The sequence below is a fragment of the Salmo salar genome, chromosome 17 (genome assembly GCF_965601325.2).
Source record: "Salmo salar chromosome 17, fSalSal1, whole genome shotgun sequence".
NCBI classification, from domain to species: Eukaryota; Metazoa; Chordata; class Actinopteri; order Salmoniformes; family Salmonidae; genus Salmo; species Salmo salar.
Genome location: NC_138307.1, coordinates 62414486 through 62420485, shown reverse-complemented (window position 1 = coordinate 62420485; position 6000 = coordinate 62414486).

Below are 6000 nucleotides of genomic sequence, written 5' to 3'. Positions count from 1 at the left end.
TATGGCTTGAGTGGAAAGGTATCAAATACATCAAACACATGGTTTCCAGGTGTTAAATATCATTCCATTTGCTTCGTTCTGGCCATTATTATGAGCTGTCCTCCCCTCAGCAGCCTCCTGTGCTTTCTACAAATTGCTAAACTGTCTCCTAAAGCTAGAATCCTTAGTTGCTAAATCTATTATAAATTAATGATACATACCCATTGATTGTTGAAGAATATTGTCGCGACCGTCGTATGAATAATTGGACCAAGGCGCAGCGTGAGTAGAGTTCCACATTTTAATGATAGTGAAACTTCCAAAACAACAAAGATATAACGATTGTGAAATATGTAGCGCACATAGGCACTCAGAAAAACCCCTAGTCACACCCTGACCTAAAACACCATAGAGAACTCCGAGGGCTCTCAATGGTCAGGGCGGGACAGTACCCCCCCCCCCCCCAAAGTTGTGGACTCTGACCGCAAAACCTGAAACTAGATGGGGAGTGTTAGGGTGGGCAACTAGTGTCGGTGGCGGCTCCGATGCGGGACGTAGCACCCGCTCAGACCGCGGATCCGGCCATGAAGCTGGGCTGAACGCCGTGCCCGGACTGGGAACCGGTGCGTAGGACGTCTCCGGCCATGGAGCGGGACTGGACGCCGTGCCTGGACTGGGCACCGGCGCAGAGGAAGGCTCCGGCCATGGAGCGAGACTGGACTCCGTGCCTGGACTGAGCACTGGTGCAGAGGAAGGCTCCGGCCATGGAGCGGGACTGGACGCCGTGCCTGGACTGAGCACCAGCGCAGAGGAAGGCTCCGGTCATGGCACTGGCGCAGGAAGCTCCGGGCCATGAACTGTCAATGGAAGCTCCGGGCCGTGGACCGTCACTGGAAGCTCTGGACTGTGAACCGTCGCTGGAGGTTCCGTGCTGTAGACCATCGCAGGAGACTCTGGACTGTACACACGCACTGGTGGACGAGTGCTGGGAGCCGGCACAGGACGTACCGGGCTGGGGAGGCGCACTGGAGGCCTGGTGCGTGGAGCCGGCACAGGTTGCACCGGGCTGGTGACACACTCTTCAGGGCGAGTGCGGGGAGCCGGCACAGGATGTACCAGGCTGGGGAGGCGCACTGGAGGCCTGGTGCGTGGAGCCGGCACAGGTTGCACCGGACTGATGACACGCTCCTCAGGGCGAGTGCGGGGAGCCGGCACAGGACGTACCGGGCTGGGGAAGTGCACTGGAGGCCTGGTGCGTGGAGCCGGCACAGGTTGAACCAGACTGATGACGCGCTCTTCAGGGCGAGTGCGGGGAGCCGGCACAGGACGTACCGGGCTGGGAAGGCACACTGGAGGCCTGGTGCGTGGAGCCGGCACAGGTTGCACTGGACTGATGACACGCTCCTCAAAACGCCTGCGCTGCAGCATGCTCCTAGCCAACATCTCTCTCCGATATCCCTCCTCAAACTGCTCCATCGACTCCCAGACGGTCTCTGGCTCTCTCCTCGACTCGGCCGACCACCACTTGTGCCTCCCCCCCAAAAAATATTGGGGTTGCCCTTGGGTTGTTTGTGGCCGCGGACCCCGGCGTCGTCGCTGTCCTCCTTTACTCCTCGGCGACTCCCGCCAAGGAAGGGTCTCGTATCCACCTACTATCTCTTCCCATGACCAACTCTCCTTCACCTCCTGGGCACGCTGCTTGATCCTGGCTTGTTGGGATATTCTGTCACGACCGTCGTATGAATAATTGGACCAAGGCGCAGCGTGAGTAGAGTTCCACATTTTAATGATAGTGAAACTTCCAAAACAACAAAGATATAACGATCGTGAAATACGTAGCGCACATAGGCACTCATACAAAACAATATCCCACATCGTAGGTGGGAAATAGAACACACTAAGTATGATCCCCAATTAGAGGTAACGATATTCAGCTGCCTCTAATTGGGAACCATACACACACCAACATAGAAATGTAATACCTAGAAAACCCCCTAGTCACGCCCTGACCTAAAACACCATAGAGAACCCCGAGGGCTCTCTATGGTCAGAGTGTGACAAATGTAACTTATAAAGGCCTCATGAGCTTAGTTCAACTGTTGTACCCCATCAGAACTCAAAATATAACTTGTTGTACTTCAATGTTTGTAACACTGTAAATGTAAATAAACACTATATAACTTCAAAAGATAGTTAAAACTATAGTTTTGATAGCATGGATGGTTAGTCCTTGTATCCATAGCTCTGTTTAGGAATTTGAGATTTACTACATTGCTCCAAGCCCATCCAACATTTTTTTTTTATCAAAACAGAGACGGGAAGTCACTTTGTTATTGTTTCAATTAAGGATTCTAGCTTTAATATGTAACGAGACTGATAATAGTGCTGTTGAACCATGCTGTCATACTGTACAGGTGATTCTGCACTCCAGAAACAATGGTTTGGTTGTGCTGAGGGGAAGGGAATGCATATAAACCCCAAACTCCCTCTTCTCTCAATATATTCAGTATCTTCCTCTTCCCCTTTATTACTTTTCCAATCTGCATTTTGATTCATTCTACCAACACGCCAGAGAGAAAACAGAACTATATTATGCAACTGTCTTATCAAAACTTTCCAAAATGTAAAGCCACAAGACCAGATGCTGCCTCCCTTCATCATAATTTATTTCACTCCTCAACATCAGAAACTGATTAGAGTTCATATGGAATATCTTTGGGTATAAATAGTTTGCAAGGTTTCAGAGCATGCTAGTCTATATCAATCATGGTCGGCTGATTACTTTTGAGGGTGACTTAATGTAAATATTCTCTGAGGAATTCTGTGCACTGCAAATATGGAAGTAGTTGAAGGCTAAAGCGAACACTGATACAGAAAAACGGCGGTTACATAAACAATTATCAAGCGTTTATATAAAATCACTTAAATCCCTTCAATTAATCATAACTTTTACAAGTGCAATCTCTGTCAATTAACATTTTCATTAAATCAATGTTCCAAATTTTAAAGTAATGCTGTATAATTAAGCAATAAGGCACGGGGGGGTGTGGTAAATGGCCAATATACCATGGCTAAGGGCTGTTCTTAGGCACAACGCATCGCTGAGACACAGACCTAAGCCGTGGTATATTGGCCATATACCACAAACCCCTGAGGTGCCTTATAGCTATTATAAACTGGATACCAACGTTATTAGAGCAGTAAAAATAAATGTTTTGTAATACCCGTGGTATACATGTAATACCCGTGGTCGACATTCAGGGCTCGAACCACCCAGTTTATAATCATGTACATAATGTATATAATCATGAAGCACAATGTTATTGTAGTCTATGTCAATTTGGAGTCTGTCTCTGTCTATGCTAATGCAGTGATGTCATTGTGATGGGATCTCCCTGGCTGCTGTATGAACCCGGTACGGTCTGTCTCACTAATCATCAGCCAGTTAGCATTGACAAGACTGATAGAGATGGATTACTGCAACATGGTCAGCACATGGATTAGCAGTCAGTACTCTGACTAGCTGACAGAGCTGGAGAGGTGGAGAAGCTCTTATAGGTATCAGAGCTTGACAGAAAGCTGGAGATCAGTTTGCTATGTGGGCCAGACAGAAGAAGACAGAGGAAATAAAAGAAGCAGGCCAGACAGAAGAAGAGAGAGGAAATAGAAGAAGCAGGCCAGACTGAAGAAGACAGAGGAAATAAAAGAAGCAGGCCAGACAGAAGAAGAGAGAGGAAATAGAAGAAGCAGGCCAGACTGAAGAAGACAGAGGAAATAAAAGAAGCAGGCCAGACAGAAGAAGAGAGAGGAAATAGAAGAAGCAGGCCAGACTGAAGCAGACAGAGGAAATAAAAGAAGCAGGCCAGACAGAAGAAGAGAGAGGAAATAGAAGAAGCAGGCCAGACTGAAGAAGACAGAGGAAATAAAAGAAGCAGGCCAGACAGAAGAAGACAGAGGAAATAAAAGAAGAGTGGTAAGAGCGGAGCAGAAGAAGCTGGAGGAGGAGGAGGAGGAGGGAGGAAGATAGGGAGAGCATGTAGGGTGAACTAGACGTTTGATCCCTTTGCATTGGCAGGTGAAGACTCACGCTCGGTGATGGAGAGAAACTGCCCCAATTACACAATGTTACCCCTGGATGCGCACTGAAAACATATCTCCCTCATCCATACCATTCTATATACCATGTGGCACACTTTAATATTGTTTACCTTCATGTTTAATTTGAACCTTCTGCAATGAGAATGAATGGCCTTGCCTGGGAGGAGAGAAAGTTGTTTGTTGTCAAAGTTTTTGGACACGGCCTCTGAAAATAGGGTATTATTCATTATTTTAATTTTTGCCTCACGTTCTATTGGAAACGGGTTCATATTTTTGCTGCCTTGGGATTGTTTTACAAAAGTGAAAAATGGAGGTGCCATATACTGTCAAATCTGTAGGAAGAAATTGTGTTACACTCCATTCCTCAAGATCAATGCAGCATCTAGAGATGTGACAGAAAAGTGTATGTCCTAACTTTACTCTCCCTTTAGAGTTCCGCCCTAGAATTCATTTTGAATTTGGTGCCAATCCATTTACTTCTTAGTCCAGCACTCTTCAGACTTTATTGTCTATAATAAGGTGGAATGTTCTGCAAATCATCTGCTTTAAAGTGTGATGTGATTATAATCAGCAGGCGGCCATCTTACCAGACAATGATAATTACGTTAGCACATTGAAATGTTCACTACAATCCTCATTAGGTATTGCAGTGGGGACATTTCAAAGGAACACAACAGCACCCAAGAACATTCGTTTGAGTTTTAACCAGCCATCAACATTCTGTATATCGGCCTGCTGCTCATATATATACTGCACTGTATGAACTTTAGATCACCCAATGGTGGCTCATTTGAGACATGTATGAGACATTAGCATGCCAAGCAGGGGAATGTAAGGAGTAATGGCCTCTGTCCTCATCCTCATGTGGCGAATAGATACTCCAACCCATACTCTGGAGAGTTTATTACAAACACATAAAGCAGTTTTAATGGCCACCCTGAGCCTCTCCTCAGACAAGCAGTGTGTGTATTGTACATCTACCAGGCTTAGGAGAGTGGGGGGGGGGAAGAGGAGAGTTAGAGAATTTCATTACCTTCATTTTTATCCCCAGTGTAGAGCCCTATTGAATTTTCTCCAAATGGCAACTTTTATAGTCACTTTCGTCTGCTGGCCGGGTTTGTTTTTGCTCCAGAGTGCTTATTTGATGTAATAATAGTGCTACAAACAGCCATTCATCACAGAGAGAGTGGGAGAGAGGGACATATAAAGCCATTTGATAACGTGGGTTGGCGGGGGGGGGGAGTAGAGGGTGGAATATAGATATGCAGGTCTTCCTGTTAGGGAGGCTAGAGTCTATGAAATGAGGAAGATCTAAATTGCATACTTCCCATTTCTTCTCTCTCCTCATCTCCTTCTGAAAACCCATTGGAGGAGAAGGTCAGAGGGGAGGGACCTTTGCCTTTCTCATCCAATGGGTTTAGAGATGGAGATGAGGAGAGAGGATCTGAGGAGTATGCAATTGAGATCTTCCCATAGCCTTGAACATCTCTTTTATTTTATTTCACCTTTATTTAACCAGGTAGGCAAGTTGAGAACAAGTTCTCATTTACAATTGCGACCTGGCCAAGATAAAGCAAAGCAGTTTGACACATACAACAACACAGAGTTACACATGGAGTAAAACAAACCTACAGTCAATAATATAGTAGAAAAATAAGTCTATATACAAAGTGAGCAAATGAGGTGAGATAAGGGAGGTAAAGGCAAAAAAGGCCATGGTGGCAAAGTAAATACAATATAGCAAGTAAAACACTGGAATGGTAGATTTGTAGTGGAAGAAAATGCAAAGTAGAAATAATGGGGTGCAAAGGAGCAAAATAAATAAATACAGTAGGAGAAGGGGTAGTTGTTTGGGCTAAATTATAGATGGGCTATGTACAGGTGCAGTGATTTGTGAGCTGCCCTGACAGCTGGTGCTTAAAG